General features: G+C 38.6%; 1 pseudogene; it reads right to left on the bottom strand.

Annotated features, from left to right (window-relative positions):
• Positions 1–1,587: 1,587 nt before the first annotated feature.
• LOC128588697 (smad nuclear-interacting protein 1-like) lies at positions 1,588–20,623 on the bottom strand (annotated as a pseudogene).
• Between the last annotated feature and the right edge of the window lie 4,814 nt (positions 20,624–25,437).

Below are 25,437 nucleotides of genomic sequence, written 5' to 3'. Positions count from 1 at the left end.
ACACATACACACACAACCTTATACTTAAATGTTTATAGCAGCTTTATTCATAATCATCAAAAACTTAAAACTGGCTGATAACATTGGCTCATGCCTGTAATCTTCACACTCTAGGAACCTGAGGCAGGTGGATTAATTGAGCTCAGGAGATTAAAACCAGCCTTAGCAAGAGTGAGACCCCCCCTTCTTTACTAAAAATAGAAAACCTAGCTGGGTGTGGTGGTGGTGCATGCCTATAGTCCCACTTACTCCGGAAACTAAAGCAAGAGGATGGCTTGAGCCCAGAAGTTTGAGTTTGCTATGAGCTAGGCTGACACCACAGCACTCCAGCCAGGGCAACAGAGTGACACTCTATCTCAAATAAATAAATAAATAAATAATAAAACAATGCAAATATCCATCAACTGATTGATGAATTGTGGAATAATGGAATATTATTCAGCAATAAAACAGAACCATAATAGCAAAAAGCCTCATGCTAAGCTAAATTCAAAAGACTACATGGAGTATAATTTCACCTATATGATACCATCACAATGACAAAATTATCAGGGCGAAGGAAAGATCAGTGGTTCCCAGGGACTGAGGGTGGCAGGTAAAAGGGAACTTCTCAGTACAAAAGAAATATTCTGTTTCTTGATTTTCATGGTGCTTGCAAGACTATACACATTTGTCAAAATTCATGGAATTGTACACCTAAATGGGGTGAGTTTTTTTTAAACAAAACAACTTCCTTTAGATATACACACGTGTTGTTAGAATAACGTAAGGACCCTGCCACATAAGTGACAGTGTATTTCTCAAAGAAAGAAGAAAGGAGATGGCATCCCAAGAAAAATGAAAAACTGAAAAACGGTTAATATGATCAAAATTGTTATGTACATGCTCCATGAAGAAATCTGGAATTCTCTCATGGAGAACAGATCCACACCCATTTCAGTCCCTTGTGACATTAAATTGGCACCCCTTGGTGGTAGCCATGATCCTTCTGTACAGTCTGTAGGCTTAAGCAGGTGCTATAAAGCATCCAGTTAAGTTAATCAGTCAATTATGTTTACTGGCTGCAATAAATTCCCACTCCCAAAAAACTAAGTGCAAAATCAACTTCTGTGACTTAAGAGCCCAACCAGGTCAAAGCTTTGGTATATACTGGAGGCTATTTTGGTAATAACCAAAGCTCAGTTAGATTCTCTGCCCAGGGGTTTGCCCCAAAACAAAAACACCTGGTCACAAAGCTTAACAACTATGTATATAAATAAAGTAACTGTACAAAGAGAACAAGCCACACTCCCCCCTTAACGGAGGGTTTACAGTTTCCTAGGTAGCAGTTCTGAAAGCACCAACTAAAACCACATTTCCACTAAAACACGATGCGTTGTACAACTGGTGAAACTGTTCTGAAAACAAATGCCCCCAGTCATGTGGCTGATGTGCCATAGAAAAAAGTTCAACAAAACATATGTCAGCGTTCATAAATTGTAACATAAGCTGGTCAGAGACAGAGGAAAAGACTTAAGGCACTAAAAGGCATTACAGAGAGCACTACAGAGCTCTCAGGATCAAAGCCTTTCAAGAAGGAAAAGGTGTCTAAATAACCTGGGTTCTTAGTTTGCTGTCAGACACTTCCTCCTCCTCTTCATCATCCACATCTTCTTTCCTGCCTATTTCAGAAGTGTCTGATGACTCATGGAGCAAGACATATTCTCTGCTACTGAACCCAAACTTGAGTACATCCTTTTCTTTAAGTTCATAGTATCTCTGTGGCTCAACACGTCTGTTGTTTAAGAAGGTGCCATTGCCTGAGCCAAGGTCAATGATATAAGGCTTCACTATTCGACTAACTGTGCCATCAGCACGAGTATATTCCACAAGCCGATTCCGAAAGACCACATGCTGCTTTGAACAAGAAGGATGATCAATAGGTCGGCTGTATCGACCTAGGTGGTACGCACTTTGTTGATGTATGTACATGACTGGAAGCACTTCATCATTTTTTTTTCACGTCATTATTTTTAAATGGGTAGAGACGCCACCGTTTTGGGGGGATACGTGCTTCTGGGGGCTCACTATAGTTAATGACTACACCTCGGAAGGTGTTAGTGTCTTCCAGAAGGGCCCCCAGAAAGTTCAAAATTTGGTTTTTCTTTAACAGGCACCTCTTTTTCTTTGTTGTTGCCACCAGGCCAAGGTGCCTCCTGAGACTCATTGCCACTGCCACTAACTTCATTCTTCTGGCAATGTTCCCGCTCTTCTTCTTGAGCCTGAAGCTTCTGAATGTCCAGATCCCATCCCTGAGCCTGTCCACTCCCAGGTCTCTCGTTAGAGGTTCTACTTTGGCGGGAATAGCTCTGGTGTCTGTCTCGGTCACTGTTCTGAAATCTCTTCGGGTCCTGCTCTGAAGGTTTCAGGCGCTGCCGATCCTCCCGTCCTCTCTGGGGATGATCCGCACGTCCCTGCTTCACTTTGACCGTTGAGAGCTGAGGACTTCGGCTTCTCTTACAGAGAGGAGACTTGTTTCTTCTCCCTGAGGACTTGTTTTTCTTTTTGGCTGGGGACCGGCTAACTCCTCGGGCTTCGCTTCCGTGGGCTGGTGGCCCGGCCTCCAGGCTGAGACGCTCCTGCTTCACCACCACCGCCACCGCTGCCACCACGTCCTCATTCTGCTGCCACGTCCTCGTTCTGGTGCCCTCGCAGGCTGCCCAGCTCCTTCTTCACAGCCTCCATTCAGAGATATGTCTGAGCAAGAGATAAGACATCCGTCGAGCTCCTATCTCGGAAGGAAATGACGATTTGACTCCTGGACTTCGGCTTCCGGTGTGCTTGCTCTCCCAGAAATCCTTGCGGGAATGGATTAAATTAAATACGTGACGTCTTCATAATGGGCGGGGCCGCAGTGAGCAGCGCAGGGGGCGGGAGTTTTGAGTTTCAAAAAGCAAACTTCTGGGGGAAAGCAAGCGGTTTGGTAGAAGCGAGCTCCACGCCCCTAGCCTGACCGGCTTCTGAAGCTGGCTTTCGGATGAATGTGGGTGGCACACAACGAAGTAACTCAAGGGATAACTAGTCGGGGCATCTGGCTGGCCTACATCATCTTGGTAGGACTGCTGCATGTGGCTCTACTCAGCATCCCCTTCTTCAGCATTCCTCTTGTCTGTACCCTGACCACCGGCATCCATAACTAATCAATGGTAAGTCCTACATACGGTAAAAGGGACGCCTTTTGAGACCCCCTGATCCCATAGCTCCCTGCTATGACACACTGGGAGCAGATGGACTGCACGCTCTAGTTTACTTCTTCCCACAAGTTCTTCAGCATCTCTCCTATTGTGCCCCACACAGCTTTACACCAAGTATGATGCTGCTCACTTCCTCATCAACACAGTCTCATTGCTCAGTGTACTACTGCCTAAGTTGCCTCAATTCCACTGTGGTTCATGCCTTTGCTATCAACAAAGATTGAGGGATGGGGCTGGGGATAGTTCCACAGGCATGAGGAAAGCACTGGAATAAGGGGCTATAACATCCTTCTCCATACTTTTTTCTATATTTTGATAGCCTGAGAACTAGACAACCTTTGTCAAGCTGCCGGGAAGAGAACAGATTGGAAAAGGGGACTCCAGTCCTGCTAGGGCAAGTTTCTTTCAATCATGAATGGCAGATGAGGTAAGGGCCAAATAATTCTCTATAGTAAGAAGCGATGTTTGGGGCAGCCTCCTTGGTGATTACATTTTCCCTATCTGTCTACCACCTTCTAGCTCTGTTTTTCTGTGTATTTTCCTTATAATAAAGATAATTTTTTCAGCAAAAAAATCCCAAAACCAAACAAAAAACCCACCACCTCTCAAGGTTGTTTATTGCCACTGCTGGAACCAAATTAAGGTGGCTTGGCATTCTCACCTGAAAAAGCCTGAAGGTCTCTCTTGCCCACCCTCCCCAACCCCCCCAACACACACACTGGCTCTCTCAAAGTACAGGAGGAAGCTGAAGTTCCTTATTTGCCTAGATTCAGCCCCACCAAAAGAAACAATTGTTTTTTTCTTCCCTTTCCTGTAAACCAAGAACTAAATGGGATGAATTTTAACATCTGTAAATTATACCTGGTAAGCCTGACTTAACAAAACTTAAAAAATATAATGCATCAACAAGTATTCTATAGCAGCTTTATTACCTGTGTAATGAAATAGGCCTCCATCCAGATCTGTACAGCTTTTCAAGGCTGGGGTGAAAACATCGTATGTGATATATTCCCTTCTCCCACCTCCCAACCTCTGCAAGAAATGTATACTTACAAGGTCAGGCAATTAAGTTTGTAAACTCATCCTTTAAAAAAAGTTACATACCTCACTGATGACTATCACCAGATGGCCAAGGAGAGTACTTCATTTACTACATGTATAGGTAAAATAATATATTTTTACACAGAGAAATCTAACAAAACAACAACAAAGGGAAAGAGAAAATATTTCAAAAGGCCATGTTCAGGGTGATGAAGATGTCTGAAGCAAGGAGGCCGGGCCAAGCTCAGAAAGCATGTTAATGCAAATATGTACCAGTGCTTACAATTTGCTCTTGGCACTAACTGGTGGCATTCTTCACATAAAATGTAGACACAGTAAGTAATATCCCATTTATGTTTGACCTGACTTTAACATAATTTCTATATAGACAGAGTAGACCATTAAAAGATGCACCTCTAATCTTAGGGAAAAGAAGGAGGGCTTGACCTCCTCTTAACAATGTCATACAGAGCACAGGAAACTTCTCCAGGTACCCCATGACACAGTTTAGGAAAGCATGTCGAATGAGAAGGTGTTGCCACCATGGGGCAGAAAGGAACGGTAACAGTAGGACCAGGATTAGTGGAAGCATTAAGATTGAGAGGATGAAATTAAAGGCAAAGGTTCTATTTTAGCATGATGACATTTTGTATGTTCAGAAAGATGTAGGTATTTCAGTTTTACTGTATCCATTGCCTTTCTTGAGTTTTACTTTTAAATTCAAGGTAGGGGTACAAAATTTTATTTTTTGGATGGTTAAGTACCACTCCATTTGAGAATAGAGGAATTTTACCTTTAAATCAACAGTATGTTCAATATGTTTAAAGTTAACTACATCCCATGATCAATATTTTCTTAAATAACAATTGTATCTCAGGCCATTCAGAAGTATAATAAATGATGTCTTCTAAATTCTAATAATGGCTAGCATTACTTATGACCCTTTCTGTAGCAATAGCCAATAAAAAAGATCATATTTTCAGTGTATACATATCATTTTGGAGACCCTAACGTTCAGTAGTGAGTCAATTTACTTAATTTATAGGAATATGAAAACCGTTCTAGGGATTACATTTTATGATTCTACTCTCATCAATATCTGATACTCTAAATTTTCTTTTTAAGCATCTCCATTTTCCATTGTCATGTCTGAATTACATTTCTTATTGTATTTTACCTATTTCAATGTCTACTTCCTTTCTGTTATAAATGAGTACCCTAGTTGAAATCAAAATGAGCTCCAAACCCTTCATATTTAAAACACAGTATTCCATGTCATGCAATTAAAAATGTGTGTGTTTAATTGCGTATCATGCAATCAAAAATATCAGATGTAGCTCGCTCTCTGATAAGAATTATGTTTACATTTACCTCGTTATTAAATTGGACTTATTACAAATTATCTTTTAACAGCAATAAAAATGGAAATATCAATACATAATAAAAATTGACTGTATTCTTATTATTTTTAAACAAGTTGAATACTGTTGTATTTTTATCATTCCTACTCCTTGTTTTACTTAAGAAAAAAAATGAATTACCCATTGAAAGAAGGATGTACAAGTAAAAGAACCTATACATAAATATATAAAATATATACATATATTGGTTTGACTATAAAATCAGTATTATTAAAGATGCTTCAAGTATGAGAGATGAGAAAATTATCAAAGATTTCTTTAGAGAACAGCTTAACTAATTTCAGATAAACTCTTTTCTGATCAACCAAATCCACAAAAACTTACTTCTGATTTTTCATTTATCATTCATGTTTTCCCACGAGGCATTTTATAACAAATCAGAAGAATAAATCCAATTTGTTAGGATCCAGGTATTTAAGACATTACAATGTCTTCTTTGACCTCCACACTACAAAAGACCCACACATTGCCTTTAATTTGAATGGATATTGAAAAAAATGAGAAAGAAATAAGGCTTTACTTCATAAAGACCAAAAATCATCTAAAAAATAAGTTTATTGTCTATGGTTAAATATTTTACCATCATAAAGAAATTATGTGATGTATTTTTGAATAACTTGATAATATATTAGTTTCATTAAACCTTCCAGATTTCACTCCCATAATAATTTTCAATTTTCACCCATCCCTCCAATTAGTTTTTCCCTTTGACTAGTTTAACTCTTATGTTCACTTTTCCCAGACTAAATTTTGTTATTTTCCATTATAGAATGAATACAATTATCCTTGCTCTGATAACCTAAACATGTTATTAATATAAATATTATTAAATATGTTATAAAATGATAAAGACAAAAGACAGAAATTGATTCCAAGTTTTAAACTTTTTGCTTGAAGGTTGTGTGACACTATATTCTGGTCCCAATTTATGATTTAAAAACTTAGTCAAAATAACCAATATATAACAGACCAGCAAATAAGTAACCACGCCAGACATAAATGCCTTATTTCTTATGAACATGTCTCATCTTTCCTGCTAAATAATCACCCTCACTGGGACAGAGCCTAAATAACACTCAGGGCACCTAGAATATGCTTCATAAATATTAGGAAATAAATGTTACTTGACTTTGTAAAAGCACTGAATCTTTGCAGTATAGATTTATTTATCCAAAATGAAATGTTACATCACTTAAGATGTACATCTGCTAAGTTATTTGTGCACCTTATAAGCTCTGCACAGTGTAACAAATCAATTAACTTCATTTTCTATCATGAGTTCCCAACATTTCTTCAATAGACTAACCATAGAGGAACAGGGCTTGTTGCCCTTTTCTTAGATTGCAGGCAAGTCTTCACAGCATTTAGCAAAGCAAAATGTTTCTTTTAGAAAATAATATTTGTTTGTTTACAATGCACACTGATTGTATATAAAAACCTTATATATGACAAATTAAATTTAAGAAAAAGGAAAAAAAAGAAAAGAATGTTTGTTTCTAACTTACTCTTCTTTTGCTTTGGACAGTGCCTACACATTTTATGCTGGCAGAAAAAATAAAATTATTTTAAATGTGCAAATGAAATAAAGGCCAACAAAAAACTATTCTCTGCATCGAATAATAGAGTTTTAATGTATTTCTGCTGTCGGGTTCGTGTATTTGTGTGATAATTTTATGTGACAGTGTAATTAAATTGTAAAACAATTCCCATTTCCTATGTATTTTATCTATTTATCATCATTTATTTCTTTACCTTCTTTTTCTGCAATAAATATTATTGTAAGGAGAGTTAAATAAGTTAAACCAGTGCAATTACTTTTACAGATTGAAATTAACTTCATATATCAATTTGTATGCATTTGTACAAAGTACCTACAACTTGCCTGGTATAAATAAATGTGTTTATTGCAGTATATTTATGATGTCACTGTGGTTTCCGTGTTTGCCTTCCTTTTGAATAATGATCTATATGTTTAAACTTGACATTTTAACAGTATTTTCAAACAATTTCATTCATTATCAAATAACCATTTATTACACTATGGCAATTTCATACCATTTACTGAACCCTTTAGACACTCCTAAACAATGATTTATCAACCAATAAACGGACTTTAATGCTTATCACAGCAAATATAGAAAATAACATTAAATAGTGACTTGACAAGAGATAACTAAATTATCTTTTTAAAAATCTTGATGAGTCATGTTTAGTGACAGCCAGGATGCATTTGCAGCTGTACTAGAAATTAAGAGCCTGGACGGCCCCTGTGGCTCAAAGGGGTAGGGCGCCGGCCCCATATGCTGGAGGTGGTGGGTTCAAACCCAGCCCTGGCCAAAAAAAGAAAAAAGAAAAAAAATGGGTGGCACCTGTGGCTCAAGGAGTAGGGTGCCGCCGGTCCCATATGCCGTAGGTGGCGGGTTCAAACCCAGCCCTGGCCAAAAATCACAAAAAAAAAAAAAAAGAAATTAAGAGCCTACTAGATTGTTATATTCTTCTAGTATTAAAATGGTTAATTATAAAACCTTCAGATATCAATTATATAACCCGAGTGTTTATTTTAAAGGAAATAAAGAAAAAGGGGTATTTTGAATGTCTTGAGTTCTGAATTGCATGGTAGCTTTTAGTGTCTTGGCTCCTCCAAGGGAAGGAACATATTCCTGCTCTGAAAAAATCATCTCTGGGTAACAAATCTGGGATGATCCAGATGCATCGTGTTGTCTGAGGCAAATGGCCATTTAGAGTAATCCTGTCTGCTTGCTGCACACAAGAGATAGCCAGATCATTTTAATCCTCAGGAGGTCTGACCACATTCTCCTCTCTAGAGCAACTTACAGAAGTTACAGGGTTGTGAACTTCCATCAGAGGGAGAAAATCGAATTTCCTGCCCAAAGAAGCCAAATCAGCAGCAGAATGTATCTTTGTAGAATCACACAGTTGATCCAAAGAATAGTACTATAGGCCTGACAGAACACTGAGAGAAAGTTTAGGTTTAAAAACAAACAATTAACAAGGATGGAAAGGGAGGCGGTAGAAACAAGGTAACTTCCTTTCAAGTAGGATCATTCACATAAAACATTGAACCTGATAAAGGCGTCTGTCAGTGTGTAGGAGGCTCTGTATTTCTTCAGTTACCCACATCCAGAATGAATTAATTTGACACTAATTGCAGAGGATTAAATTTATTCAATCTTTATAGACTATTCCTTGACTATTAAAATTAAATGAAGATAAAAATGAATTATTCTTTTCTGGATCAAAACTTAAATATCAAACCCATTTACAACGGTGTGGGAGAAAACAGGCAGCGAAGATCACAACCTGAGACTATTTTTTCCTAAAATAAATTGAAGTAAGATCTCTTACTTAGGAAGTCCCTAAGATGCCTCTGAAATACTATACCCTAGCTAAAAGAACCTCCAAACACATGCATTTTTATTAGTACTTTTAAAATATTTTTTAAATGGTTTTGTAAATAGTCAAAACATTTAAAAAAATTATTAAAATGAGAAAAGGAATAAGTTTCAAGTGATTACTTTTGACCATGTTTCCTATATACCTCCAGGTTAGGTAAAGAACTGAAACTCCCATAAGGAACTGAAACTCCCATAAACTGAAACTCCCAAAAACTCCCATAAGAAGAAGCAGTCTTATAAATTAAATTTTGAAAGAATTTCCATTTTCAGAAGGGGCGTAAATAAAAATTATCAATTCATCAAATCAAGGCAATGCTTGAGACACTCCGAGACTGCCACTGGTTTCTTCATTTGATACTGCCTGTTTCCTGGTCATACAGAATGCTTATGGGAATGAAGGGGTGAAGAGGTGAGCAAAGGAATCTACAAGTTCAAAGATCAGATTGAAATTTTAAAGGAAATTTGTGGATTCTGAGTTCAGGGCCCTATCAACTACATTGTACAAATCTGCAAACTAAATATCCTTTATAAATATTCAGATTTTAAAATATCTTTCCTAAAAATTCATGAAGAAACAAATAAATAAAAGCCAGGTGCCGTGGCTCAGGCCTGTTATCCCAATAGTTTGAGAGGATGAGGCCAGGAGTTTAAGACCAGCCTGAGCAATACAGCAAGATCCTGTCTCTAAAAAAAAAAAAAAAAGCTTTAAGAAATAATAAATTAAATATATAAAGTATTTCCCTACTTTTAGATGTTTGTACTTAAACATTTACATGACATTCTAGTGAATTTCAAAAAAATGAAGGAAGTGATAATCCCAGCTTCAGGAAAATGCTAATTAGATAAAATGAGTCTCAGGTACTTTAAAAATTGGAAAAGGAGCGGAAGGTCAGAAGTTAGGTAACTTGCCCAAGGTCACCGAGATTGTAGCAAAATAAGGACTAGAATGCTTCTCCAAAGCCCAGCACAGTCAGAACTCCTGTCATTATAGCATAAGTTTTATGTGTTAAGCCTTTCTATGAAAAATAATTGAATCTTAACATGGATCAGTCTCATAAGCTAATTAAGGAAAGACTATTAATATAATTTCAGGCTTTAATCATCTTATTGATTCAAATCCCCACCTTTCCACCCCCATATCTCAAGCACAAGGCCTATTAGATATGATTTTTGCAAATAGTGCCTGGGTGAGGTCACTATTAAGTAGAATAGCATCTCATTCATATATACAGAATCTATGCTATATAGATATGTGTGTATATATATGTTATATATATATTTTACATATAAAATAATTCATATTAATAGGTGACCTGATAAAGAGCTAATACCCCCCACCCAAATCTGGAATTTTAAAGATTAAGGATTTTTTTTTTTTTTTAAGACAGAGTCTCACTTTATGGCCCTCTGTAGAGTGCTGTGCCATCACAGTTCACAGCAACCTCAAACTCTGGGGCTTAAGCAATTCTCTCGCCTCAGCCTCCCAAGTAGCTGGGACTACAGGCACCTGACACGATGCTTGGCTATTTTTTTGTTGCAGTTGTTTAGCTGGCCCAGGCCGGATTCTAACCCATCACCCTCAGTGTATGTGGCTGGCTCCATAACCACTGTGCTACGGGCACCCAGTCAAGAGATTAAGGATTTTTTAAAGATGATAATTTAATTCATCTCTCCCTATTACATATAAAAGGGCTGTCTGGAAAGTATATAGCCTTGTAATATGAAAAATAGAGACATTCATGGCTAGATACTTTCCGGATAGCCCCCGTATACCTGAAGTTGGAAAGCTTTCTTCTTTTTCCTAGTAAGCATAATTTGGTTTGTGAGCAATTACGTTAGGAGAAAGGATTTCTCCTTCATCATAAAGGAATCCATGTAAATGAAGAATAATGTTACAATTCAAATATTTCTTCTCAATTGTACTGAAATTCATTTAAAAGAATTGAATTAATATATTTTATCTATTTATAGACTTGCCATATCTTAAAATACAAATAATCACCTAGATTCTTTCAGTTGAACAAGTTACTTTTAGGATATAAAGTATTTTTGGAAATAACCTTTGTAGGTCATCCATTACAATGATGAATTAGATGATACCACCTTTTAATTTTTACATTTGTATTAAATAAAAATGCACTGGCCTTACATAGAGCCATATTAATGTGTTATTTTGTCAAATATAAAATTTCCCATTGACCCAATAATTACTTTTGTATTTTGTACTTATTTTCAGAAAACAAGTAAGATTGTGCTTGACACTAAAGATGCAGAATGAGTGTTAATGCTTTGGGGAATGACAGCCATATATGTGACTTTGTGTTGATCTGGATGAGGAGACTAAAACTGACTGCAGAAAGCTTCTGTTGGTCAATCCTCTTTGTTACTTACCCGCCCAAAAGAAATCTAAAGAACACTATCACTGGTAAAATCATCATCATCATCATCATCATCAATTAAACTTTTTTTCTAATTGAAAAAAATTTTTTTCATATTTTTCTAAATATGTGGTCATAATGCTGCTAACATTTTATATCTTAGAGGAGAGAAAAAAGAGTGAAATCTTCCCTCTTCAAGATTAATCTTTATTTTAATTATAAGCCAAGCATGATGATATTGTGTCTTGATACTTTTGCAAGAGCACTAATTAGTAAGTGGAGTGTCCTTTTTTGTTGCAGTTTGACCAGGGCCAGGCTTGAACCTGCCACCGTCGGCATATGGTGCCAGCACCCTACCCACTGGGCCACAGGCGCCACCCAGAGTGTCCTTTTTTAATGACCACTATTCAGGATGAAAGGTCTTGTATATTATTCAATGCCGAAGATTCAATATACATGAATCTTTGTCCATCAGCTTTCCAAGTGGCGATCATGAGAGCAACCAAATGGTTGCTATGGTTTTTCAAAATGTTATTATTTTATATTAGAAAATGGGTACCCTCAGATAGTTTTAAACTTGTATTTGCCTTTGTTTGTTTGTTTGAGACAGAGTCTCACTTTTCGCTTTTAGTAGAGTGCTGTGGAGTCACAGCTCACAGCAACCTCAAACTCTTGGGCCTAAGCAATTCTCTTGCTTCAGCCTCCCAAGTAGCTGGGACTACAAGACCCTGGCTATTTTTTTGTTGCAGTTGTTGAGCTGGCCCAGGCCGGGTTCAAACCCACCACTCTCCATGTATGTGGCTGGCACTGTAACCACTGTGCTACGGGCGCTGAGTCATATTTGTTATTTTTTTAATGGTATCATAGAAACATCTTCACAGAGAATGGGATATGGAGTCCAAGATTTGCTCACACTATTGGTTTTGAGGAGTAACTTGATCTTTCCTGAGTTCTAGTGGATAGAGCACACACACCCTCAACCTTGGCAAACACAATGAAGTCCAGATCTGAATTCTAACTCTCCTCTCCCTTTGAACCATAATCTAGCTATTTCCTTGAATGAATCGAATCCCTAAAGTCCTGTCCACTGAAATCCTCTTCCAAATAAGCCTAATTTTTCCCTAAAATGGCTATAATCTACCTTTCTCTGAATATGGAATCATTTATTAGTAATTTATTAGTAATGTATGCTGTTGCCTCCTTCTAGTACTTTCTGGGATGTGGGAGCATCACACAGGGTGATGTGTAATCTATGTGTACCGTCCAATTTGATTTTCTGAAACAGGCAAGCACAAATTCTCTCTGGAACAATTTCTTTGACTGGTGGTTCATTGTAGAAAAGAAACTTGTCACCATGCCAAAGACAAAACTGCTGCTGGGTTTAGTTTTGAATTTTATAAAGTGAACAAGTGAAAAATATGTACACATTCATTTCAACTCATGTTATGAATAATTAAATGAATATATAATTGTATCCATTTTTACCCTCAAGCCTAACTAGTAAAGACATCTTCAGTCCGTGTAAAAAGGATACTTCATGAGGTTTTTTTTTTTTTTTTGAAAATTATGAGTGAGCTGCCAAGTATCACTGAAGTTATATGCTTGTAAGCAAGAATAACAATCTGGCTATAAAATCGCACAGTGTGGACTGAAGCAGCATGCACAAATTTGGTTCAATATATCTTGTGCCTTCTGAAATTTGAACTTACAGAAGCATTTTCCTGGCATCGTCTCAAATGTCTTATTCTTCATCTTCTCTCATCTTACCTCTGGCCCAAGGTTGAACTGGGAGTTGGAGAGCAGGGCTAGTGAATATCGTTAAGTAGTATATATGTGAATATATCTAGAAATTGCATTATTATGTTCACAATCAGTCCTCCAGAAATTATTCCTTAACAGAACAATGAGAGGTTCTTCTTATCATAAATCAAAGAATTAGATTCTATTGCAAGATCTCGGTGGGTAACTAGGGCCAATTTGTACAGGTGAGCAGGTGGTGTCCTGCATAGAGCACTCAGCTAAGGAAGCATTCCAGGGATCAAGCCACATGTTCAAGAGGAAGATTTTATCTGCCCAGGAAAGGTATCTTTTGAAAATTTGCACAAAGGCACCTATACGATAATTAGAAAAGGTAGTGTTCAGCTCACCGACCTTGCCCCACGGAGCTTTATCCAGCCAGAGGGGATTCACTAGGCTAATTTGCAGAAAACTGTCACAAGGACTAGCAGCACCTCTGTGAGGAACTTTTTCATTTTAAAAGATACCTTGCGGCTCAGCGCCATAGCACAGTGGTTACATTGCCAGCCACATATACCAAGGGTGGTGGGTTTGAACCCGGCCCTGGCCAGCTAAACAACTGCAACCAAAAAATAGCCAGGCACTGTGGCAGGTACCAGTAGTCCCAGATACTTGGGAGGCTGAGGCAAGAGAACAGCTTAAGCCCAAGAGTTTGAGGATGCTGCGAGCTGTGATGCCACAGCACTCTACCAAAGGTGACATAGTGAGACTCTGTGTCAAAAAAAAATATGAAAGATACCTTGAGTTTGCCCCATAGGCAAGGCGGGAATTGTGAGAAACATTCAGGCAAACACTGTGTAAGGAGGGCAGGGTGTGGTGGCTCACACCTGTAATCCAGCACTCTGGGAGGCCAAGGCAAGTGGATTGCCTGAGCTCACAGGCTCGAGACCAGCCTGAGCCAGAGTGAGAACTTGTCTCTAAAAATAGCCAGGCATTGTGATGGGCACCTGTAGTCCCAGCTACTTAGTAGGCTGAAGCAAGAGAACCACTTAAGCCCAAGAGTTTGAGGTTGCTGTGAGTTATGAAGCCACAGTACTCTACCAAGGGCAACAAAGTGAGGCTCTGTCTCAAGAAAAAAAAATTGTGTAAGGAGATGCTCTTTTATTTACAAAAACAGTCTGAGGGAGTACAATATGCCCTGTGAGTACAGAATAATAGCATACCCAAAATTCTCCATCTGTTGGGAGATGCTGTGTGACTAGTTTGATGAGGGAACAAAGGATTAGCAATGGGAATAGCAAATCACGCAGCAGCAGAAAAGAGCTATCCGAGATCTGTGTGCTGAAGTGAAGTTAGCACAAGACTTCCACATTTTCATGGCAGAGTGGGCCAGGTGAAGAAAGGAAATAGGACATAAAATGTATACCAAGACCATAGCATCCATATGGAAAACTTGCCAATAAAAAATAAAATAAACAAAAAAAGGAAGTTGGGGGGAGAGGTTAGGAGGAGTAATTAGTAATCCCCAGGCTACAAACGGTCCTTCCCGGTGGAAACCATATACCTAATAACAGACAGGGCTTCCCAGAGAAAAGCCACTTTACTTACCTCTCACCCTGAGACACTGTTGCCCTTCTGACATTCAAGAAGGTGGCAGAGGGCATGTGGAGACTATTGCAACTCCATTTTGGATGCTAATCTGTTATGTTGACTTCTGATTAACCCCAGTTCTGGGAATGCTCCCATGATTCCTACTTTATCTATCTACTGTTAGTACTTATTTATTTCAAATCCTGCCCTTATGTCAAACACCTTTGATGTTATCATAAACATGTACTTACCATAAATCCTGCCTTTAACCAAATTACAGACTATGATGTACATATAGCTTATGGTATTCCTGCCTTTCCCTGAATCGACTTCAAAGGTCCAACACATCCCCTCTGAAGCAGTTACCCTTTCCCTGTGGCATATAAGCCCTAGATTTGCAGGTAACAGTACAGGGATCCTCTTTCCCAGTGATACCTTCTACAGACAGTCTGGAAGTCGATCTTTCTTTCCCTCTGGATTTTTTTCCAATATTTAAGAATTTAAACATCAGCCCATTCAATGTGGCATATAGAAACAATAAATTATTGTAAAATATATACTAAATGTTGTCCCCAAAGTCTGGAAACACAGGGAAAATTGTGTATTTTTAATATTTTTCTTCTGATTAACAATTGGATACATTGCTTTAGCAAGACTTCATAGAGGAAGGTACTCGAAAGTTGAAGGAAAATATGCTGAGCCTATTCCTTTAAAATGTAATTAATATATAGTTTGAAAACAAGTTAGTCCTATGTTCTGATGTTTTGGATACTCTATGAAGTGTTGTTTTTAAATATAAAAAAAAGGAGCAACCTAAATGTTCAATAAAGGATAGCTACTAAATAAATTATCCACAAAAAAAAGGATGTAATTAACCTGAAAAGGAGTTCATGATAGAGTTTTAAATTAAAAATAAATCGGCACCTGTGGCTCAAGCGGCTAAGGCGCCGGCCACATAGACCTGGCAGGTTCGAATCCAGCCCGGACCAGCCAAACAACAATGATGGCTGCAACCAAAAAAAAAAGAAAAACAGCCGGACGTTGTGGCAAGCACCTGTAGTCCCAGCTATTTGGGATGCGGAGGCAGGAGAATCACTTGAGGCCAGGAGTTGGAGGTTGCTGTGAGCTGTGATGCTACGGCACTCTACCCAGGGCGACAGCTTGAGGCTCTGTCTCAAAAAATAAAAATAAAATCTAAATTAAAAATAAAGAAATGTAAACTATTAAGTACATCATCTCATTTTTATAAAGATATATGTGTAATTTATGCAGTTATACACACACCTGAAAGAATATATGTAAATGTATTAATAGGTGTGAGCCACCATGATAATGATTATCTTTTTTGGTTTATCTGTAGTTTGTCATGTTACACCAATAAGTATGAATAATTCACGACATGGGGATGAAAAGACAAATTTTACAATGGCTTATTGAAAACCAAAGCCTATACTGATCAAGCTTATTAAATGATAAAGTTGCTAACATGAAAAGTAGACACCAACTGTCTATCATTTCCAGTGATTTTCTGCCACCCTGTGGGGAATTCCACACATTGCAGAACTGAAATAAGCAAAATTTGGAACTATGTTGCAATTTGGCTGGGGCCAGGTTCCAACCCGCCACCCTCAGTATATGGGGCTGGCACCCTACTCGCTGAGCCATAGGCACCACCCAAAATTTGGAACTATGAAAAATCTGTTATTGTGATGAAATTTCTTATAGGAGTGTAACTCAAGAAGTTGTTTAGCTAAAACTGCTGATCAGTTTTTTTTTCTCTGCCAGCCATTTAGGATAGAATTGGTAATGTAAGAGAAAAATGATATTTAATACTTACATGTGGCCAGGCATGGTGGCTCACACCTGTAATCCTAGCATTTTGAGAGGCCGAGAGAGGTAGATTGCTTGAGTTCACAAGTTCAAGATCAGCCTTAACTAGATCAAGACCCGTCTCTACTAAAAATAGAAAAACTAGCCAGGTGCTGTGGTACATGGCTATAGTCCTAGCTACTAGGGTGGCTGAGTCAAGAGGATCCTTTGCACTCACGAGTTTGAAGTTGTGAGCTATGACACCATGGCACTCTACCCAGAGTAGAAACACAAAAATCCCAACTTACATGTGATTTTTTTTTTTTTTTTTTGAGTCAGAGTCTCACTCTGTTGGCTGGGATACGTTGCTGTGGCTCAGCCTAGCTCACTACAACTTCAAACTCCTGGGTTCAAGAGATCCTCTGTCTCAGCCTCCCAGTAGCTGGGACTATAGGTGCCTGCCAAAATGCCTGGCTATTTTTTTTTTCTTGTATTTTTAGTAAGAAAGGGTCTCTTGTTCAGAGAGTTAGTCTCCAACTCCTGAGCTCAAAGGATCCTCCCACCTTGGCCTCCCAGAGTCTAAGATTATAGCTGTGAGCCACTGCACCTGGCCTAACACTTATATGTGATTGTAATATGCCAAGCACTCTTCTAATATACAGAGGTTGCCCCTCAAATGCATACACATTTTAAGAGACATTATCTATGTATTACTTCTAAAGTTGGTTTGAAGATACCATTATTGGTCAAGGGTGCCTAGACATGCTACCCATTTTACCTACAATTCATACCCGTTTTGAGAATAATTGATTTTACTTCGAACAGGATCTTCCGCAAGCCTGTGAGGAGAAGGGGAATGAACCAGAGTGGAAGCAGTTGGGATTGAGCTAATAAAACTGAAGAGAAGACACAAGAGATGAAGGATGGGTCAGGAGTTCTAATGCAGCTGATGCTGCAACCAGCACCAAAACACTAAATCATCTTATTTTATAGCATCTTGGCAGAGTTGTTTACTGGGAAGTAGCATAAACAAAAGACATATTCGGGGTCTTACAATATGATAAATAACTTTATCAAAAATAAATCTTCCTATTAATGGTTTCAACTACTTAACTTCATTAACATATGTTAAAAGGTAAAAAGGGAAAGATCACAAGGATTTCTGCACAGTTTCTAAAGATTACCTAGACAAAGAAAGAGCTAAGTAACTTCTGGCAGACAGAACATGAAGAAAGGAAGATTGTTGTTTTGGGATAGGAGGAGAAGTAGTTGGGGAGTCATTCTCTGAATGTTCCCCAGGCTGTGGGGGCCCTGCTGCCTGACAGCCCACTCTCCACAACTCCTCCTTTTTATTTCTTAGCTTCAATTCATGAATGGATGCTTTTAATTGGAGGGATTGTTTTGCTCCGACTCCACAGAAGACTGAGAGGGTACAAAATAAAAACAACACTAAATTTCCTAACATAATTATAGCTATTGTTAGATGTGCAACTTTTTCTACAGGATTAAAAGACTATATTTTGTCAAAAATATCTTTGGCAGGTTGAACAGGACCATAAACATTCAGTTGAGCTTTATGCATAGTTTGAATTTCTTGAAGAAGTTTGCTATATCAAGGCTATTATCATGACGGGACCATATTCCTTGTAAATGGTTTTTTATTTTGTCCCAGTTCCACTGAGATTCATTATAAGGTTTAGGAGTGCCACAAATCTATTGAAATCATGCATGGCAACATAAAGACAATCGTGCTTTTAAACTTTGAACTTCATCTCCTATTAAAGTTACTACTTGTTCTAAAGCACCGCGTTTAGTTTCTATCCTTTCATCTATGTCTTTTTGAAAAGATAATGCTAAAGAAGTACTTTGAGCTAACGTATTTACAAAATGGGCTGTTTGAATAGACTGAGTAAGAGCCATAGCCGAAGTAACAGCACTGGCTATGATGACAACTAGCGCTGTAACGCCTGCTATGATCATGGCTATAACTCTTTTCTTACAAGTTATACCATGGTGGAAATACTTATTAAGCTCAACTAAAGTCTGCATACCTGATTCATCATACCATGGCTGAGAATTCACAGGTAACATAACAAAGACTGCTGTTCAATTACAGCAATAGCAAATTTTGGTTATAGATATGTCACCCACTAATAAAAAGTCTGAGAGGTGGAACACAAGCTATAACTTAATGTAAAGTTTGAACGCCATTTGCATCGGGTCAATTGTGGGTTTTAAAACTTCTCCTGGTTGAAGGGCTGCTACAAGGTGCCAGAGATCTTGCTGGATAACTCCTGGTTCTGTTGTTAAAATATTTGGAATCCATTCTCCGGCAGTGACATAATTATTAATGTTACGAGAGGCAGGTAGTCTTCTAGAACAGTCCCGTAGTTATAGAAGGGACAGTACAGGGAGGTATTTCAGTGGATGGAGAAGAAGGTGATGTCACTTCATATTCTGTAAATCCCCATTTAGAAGCCAACAAGGGCTGTTAGCTGTTCTAGGAAGAACATAACATGTCTTCTTTCCCATATTAACACAGGATCAGGCCCTTGCCAGGTACCAGTTAAGGGGGTCCTTCCATAGGATCTCAGGGTTTTTAGAGGATGGAGCAATCCAAAACATTCTGTTGCTGTGTGACCTAAAGTATTAACATTTAAAAATTTTAAAGTGAGGCTCAGCGCCCGTAGCACAGTGGTTATAGTGCCGGCCACATACACCAAGGCTGGTGGGTTGGAACCCAGCCTGGGCCTGCTAAACAACAATGACAACTGCAACAACAACAACAAAAAAAAAAAACCCGGGCATTGTAGGAGGCACCTGTAGTCCCAGCTACTTGGGAGGCTGAGGCAAGAGAATCACTTAAGCCTAAGAGTTCAAGGTTGCTGTGAGCTGTGATGATGCCACTGCACTCTACCAAGCATGACATAGTGAGATTCTGTCAAAAATTTTTTTTAAGTGAAAAGAGAGTGAGAGAGGTTATGTGGAGTACCAGGATATATTTCTTCCCTTTTCTAACTTTAGCAATTCAAGTTTAAGAGTGCAATGAGCACGTTCAACAATGCCTTGGCCTTGAGAGTTGTTGCAATAGTGGCCACAATGCCTGTCAGTGTAAAGGTTGAAAGAAGTCTGAGAGAAGTGTGTAAAATCCATAATAACAGCATATAGTTCCACTCATTGAGCTGAAGAATAAGAAGTTTTTCGGTGAAAACTTCATTGTCAATAACCATACTTTCAATATCTGAAGTAGAACCATCCTTGAAAACCGTAGGAACATGAAGGATTGGTTGGGAAACAATAGTAAAAGGAAAAAGAAAAGAAATAACAGTGACGGAAGCAAACTGAACAATTTTATCTGGTGGGTAATTCTTAGGCCTAGTAGGCCTAGGCTATAATGGAAAAATACCAGTTAACTCCTGGCAAATTTCCGGACTGCAAGCTTTCAAGAAAAAGAAATGAAATAAGCCTGGTTCACCCCCAAGATAAATGAGAAAGTACTAACTGATTTCTTGCTTCTAGTTCCCAGTTTCTTGCTTGACTAACTCCCTGGGAAATGAACCAGGAGGCACCAACTGTCCCCAGACTGACCTTTAAACAGTAACAGGTGGAGAAACTACTGAGACTAAGATGTATAGAGGAAAATATTAAAACAAAAATGTATGACGTATGGCTGACCAACTGCAAAATTCTGCTTTTGTACAATGCTTGCTGACGACCTACCCGGATCCACCTGGACAGCCTGCGTGCCAACCAGGATGCAGACTAAAAACCTGACCCCTTAAGTACTTGGGGCTACTCTCAGAAACCTCATGTTGGGACACTGAGGCAGTCACCAGCGGCTCTTCAGTAAAAGGACTCCTCTTTAAATTTAACTTGTGTGTGATGTTTGTGGAACTCCTGGGCACAACATAATGACAGTCCCCTTGACCAAGATGACACTTCCTAGAGCCACTGTTGTTGGTCAGTAGAATAAGAGACAATGATAAACACAGGGTCATGTCCTAAGAGTAGCCAAAGTCATTGGCAACCTTAAAGAATTAAAGCAGCACCAGCCTGAAGCCAGAACAAGACCCCATCTCCAAAAATAGCTGGGCATTGTGGAGGCACCCATAGTCCCCGCTACTTGGGAGGCTGAGGCAAGAGGATCACTTGAACTCAAGAATTTGAGATTGCTGGGAGCTAAGACACCATAGCACTACCAAGGGTGAACAAGTGAGACTCTGCCTCAAAAAAAAAAAAGAAAGAAAGAAAGAAAAAAAAAAAAAAGGCCGCAATCATCTCATAATAGGGAGTTAAAACTCATTTTGGTGTTGTGTCCAAAGGTATCCATTCTAAAGAGCTGAAAGATTGCCTCAATAAAGCAGTGGGATTATGAAAAGTAGGGAAAATTAGTAAATAGACTGGAAAATTGGGATTAACATAGGTAAGTTGTGCTCGTTGTAAAGCTCTCTCTACTTTAGCAAGGGCTTCAATTGCTGCAAGAGTCAAAGAAAGGGAAGAAGGATGAACTAGACCTTTACAAATATCAAAAAGAGGTTTTAAGTCTCCAGTTGTAAGCTTTAATGAGGGACGAAGCCAATTAATATCTCCTAGTAATTGCTGAAAATTAAAGTAGTGAGTTTATCAGTGAGAATTTGAAGTTTTTGTGGATGAATTTGTCTATCCTCAAAGAGTTGACCTAAATAAGAAAAAGGAGAAACACTTTTTGTATTTTTTCAGGGACTATAATCCAAAAGAAAATGGTTTTCAAATTTTAATGAATCAAATGGTTTTCAAATTCCAGAGAATTAGTTAGAACTCTTTTGTAGATTTTGATAGTGAAATATCATAGGACAAGACATATACAGACAGACAAACTTTACATTTGTTGGCTTTTAAATACTTTGAAACATATATTTTTATTCAGACTATTAATTTTTAATTACCTAATTTATGTATTTTAGCAATTTACCTAGGTTCTAGTTATCATTTTAAATTATTTTTGTTAACCATTTTATACCCTATAAATTAGATATATAAATATAGTTTTAATTACTGCTTTTGGGCTCATAAATTCTATTAAGAAAAAACAAACTTAAGTATAGAGTTGTTATTTTTTCATTTTTTATTATTTTTTTTGTAGTTTTTTTTTTTTTTTTTTTTTTGGCCAAGGCTGGGTTTGAACTCACCACCTCCAGGATATGGGGCCGGGTTGAGCCTACTCCTACTCCTTTGAGCCACAGGCACCACCCAACAGAGTTGTTATTTTAAACAATACATTATCATTATCATTCTTCAAGGATCCACTCACAGGCCATTTTTCTCCAGAGTCAAGATGATAGATACATGGGCCTGGCCATGTTACAATAAAATTGACATTGTCTTTTAGTTATAGGTGGGTACCCATACTGAGACCAATCAGACAAATATGCCCCAATGGGCTGTTATTTGGGATTGAGGCCTGAGCTTTTGTAATACACAGCAGACATAGAAACACTGAATTTCTCAAAAAAAAAAAAAATTAGAACTAATGAGAATTAAAGTTTTCAGCATTCAACCAAAATAAAGCAGGTAGACCACAGTGATTGGATACCATGGGTATACGAGAGCAGAACCCCAAGATTCCTAGGAGAAATCTCCTGGCAGCACTCCTAGGAGTGTTGGAGAAATATACCCCCAGCCCCGCCTGTCCAGGCGACCACCGGACTTCCTTGGCAGCACTTACATTAACATTTATGGGAGCAGTCTAGGGACCCCCTCAGGGTCACCTTCTAAACTAAAGTTAACTGAGTTGGAGAACTGAATCTTTTGAGAGTGAATAGTGGAGTAAATTAACTTGCACTTTAAATAGGAAATGGGTATTTTAGTTTGCAATCCTCAAGGGCAATTACTGATCCGTATTAAGAAATTTGTTTTTGAAAGTGTTTATAGGCATGAAGAATGGTTTTCTGATATGGTGCTAGAACAATAGACCTCCTAGTCAGGAGCTACAGCTGCCACAGAAGCAAATTCTTTGAGCTCTGGCAGATGAGGGCATGAAGAAGGGCAAGGCAAAGCAGGTTTAGGTAGCATAGCAATTGAAGCCCAGCCATAGCTACTAACCCAGGAGGGTGTGTATCTTCTTCTGAAGCGGAAGAGGAACATTCCTTTTCCTACTTGTGTTCTTCATCATGTAACTCTTGTTGCGATTTAGGGGGGAGGGGTTCTTCTGCCAGAGCTGAAGAGGATAAACCTTGTAGAGATTGGAAAGGGGGCTTTAACTGATTAATATGAATAGAATAGCTCCTGGGTTTTTTGTTGTTGTTGTTGTTGTTGTTTGTTTGTTTTTTTGTTTTTATTTTGAGACAGAGTCTCACTTTATCACCCTCAGTAGAGTGCTGTGGTGTCACAGCTCACAACAATCTCCAACTCCTGGGCTTAGGCAATCCTCTTGCCTCAGCCTCCTGAGTAGCTGGGACTACAGGTGCCCATCAGAACACTCGGCTATTTTTTGTTGCAGTTTGGCCGGGGGCAGGTTTGACCCCACCACACTAGGTATACATGCCCAGTGCCACTGAGCCACAGGTGCTGCCCTGTTTGTTTCTTTTTGAGACAGAGTCTCACTTTGTCGCCCTCAGTAGAGTGATGTGCTGTCATAGTTAACAGCAACCTCAAACTTTTGGGCTTAAGCAATTCTCTTGCCTCAGGCTCCCAAGTAGCTGGGACTATAAGTGACGGTCACAACGCCCAGCTATTTTTGGGTTGTAGTTGTCATTGTTTGGCAGGCCCGGGCTGGATTCAAACCCACCAGCTCCAATGTATGTGGCTGGCGCCCTAGCGGCTGAGTTACAGGCGCTGAGCCAATAACTCCTGGTTTTTAACATAGATTTAAGAATTTGAATAAATAGTTCTCACTCCTTTGAGCCTGTCCCATAATTTACTTCTCCTGACAATGATTACCCCCGAAAAAAATTACCAACTACACAGTTTCACTTTTTTGTTCTCATGGGGCAGTTCCTCACCTGCACGCACCTACTTCCCTATACTCTGGTCCCTGTTTGGGGGCCACCTTTCAATAGCCTGCAAAGAGAAGGGGAATGAACCAGTGTGGAAGCAGTGGGGATTGAGGAAATAAAACAGAAGAGAAGACACAAAAGACAAAAGATGGTGTCAGGAGGTCTGATGCAGCTGATGACTGCAACCAGCGCCAAAACAGAAAATCAGCTTTATTTTATAGTTTCTTAACAGAGTTGTTCATGGGGAAGTAGCATAGACCAAAGACATATTTTTGGTCTTACAATATGATTGGAAAACATGAATAACTTTACCAAAAACAAATTATCCTGTTAATAGTTTCTACTTTATTTTGTTAATGTATGTTAAAAGGTAAAAAGGGAAGATCATAAGGATTTCTGCACAGTTTCTAAAGATTAACTAGACAAAGGAAGAGCTATGTGACTTCTGGCAGAGGAAGCATAAAGAAAAGAATATTGTTTTTGGAAAGGAGGAAAAGTAGTTAGATAGTCATTCTCTAAATGTTCCCCAAGCTGTGGGGGCTCTGCCACCTCACAGCCTGCTCTCCACAAGGATTTCTTAAATACGTATATATTTTTTAACACTTCCAGAATATATGACTTAATCCACAAAAACCCTGTGAAGTAGGTTTCCTTTTTTTCTGCAGTTTATGGATGAGTTTAGCCACCTATCAACAGTGAGTAAATGTTGTCAAAGCAATGTGAATGCAGGCAGCTGCTCCAGAGTGATGCATTTTTGTTCAATGATTAAATTTTTGAGCTCTTCTGTATCCTTCAGGCCCAATCATTTCCTAATGGAATTACCCAAATAGTTGATTGCAAGGCCTTTGTATGGACTTAGTAGATGAAATTTCTGAGTGGGATTATGATGTTCTCCAAAGAAATCTCATTTCCTCAATGCTGCAGAGCACAATTGCTAGACCTGTGGCTCAGCCCCGTAACAGCAGCGATTTAAGAAGCCACAGCAGGAGGACCACTGAAGGCCAAGAGTTCCAGAACAGCTTGGCAACAGAGAAGGACACTGTCTCTCAAAAAAAATTAAAACATAGGAGGCCAGGGCGGTGGATTGCTTGAGCTGAGGAGTTCAAGACCAGCCCCAGCAAGAGGGAGATCCGTCTCTACTAAAAATGGAAAAACTAGCCATGTGTTGTGGTGGGTGTCTGTTGTCCCAGCTACTCAGCAGGCTGAGGCAAGAGGATCATTTGAGTTTAAGAGTTTGAGGTTGCTGTGAGCTATGCTGCCATGGCACTCTATCCAGAGGCAACAGAGTGAGACTCGGTCTCAAAAAGAAATTAAAAGCAAAATTTATATACTTAAGTATGGTCCACATACCTGGACCCTTTGGAAAATTCTTTCCAGCAAGACAAGCACAGAAATTGAGATTCAGCCTTTAGAAATTTTTATGTCAATTTTACAGATAATTTTATGCCTGTTTTGACATTAATCATGAAATGTTTAGACTTGGATTTTGATGTCTTTTTTCATTTCATTTTCTATTTTATCAAAGTATGGTCCACAACTAATTGAAAAAATAAATAAATAAACATACACTCTTCACTGATGTTTTGAGAAGCACTGCTATAGAGTAAAGCTGTTAAAATTCGAGAATTTTACCAAACTCCAAGGATTCTTCTGTGGTCTAGTTCCCAATAGTGGGGCCTCGGATATTTTTCCTACCTTTGTTTCATCCATTTTATCACACATTATTACTGATATTAATACAATACTATATATTGATCACTACACCTACTGTAATGATCAATAAAGATAAGCAGACAGAAAATAAAAATGACTCTTTGAGACAACAGAGCCATCTCCCA

Source organism: Nycticebus coucang, chromosome 6 (assembly GCF_027406575.1).
Source record: "Nycticebus coucang isolate mNycCou1 chromosome 6, mNycCou1.pri, whole genome shotgun sequence".
NCBI classification, from domain to species: domain Eukaryota; kingdom Metazoa; phylum Chordata; class Mammalia; order Primates; family Lorisidae; genus Nycticebus; species Nycticebus coucang.
Note: the sequence above shows the minus strand (reverse complement) of the source record. Positions and strands in the feature narration are given on the sequence as shown.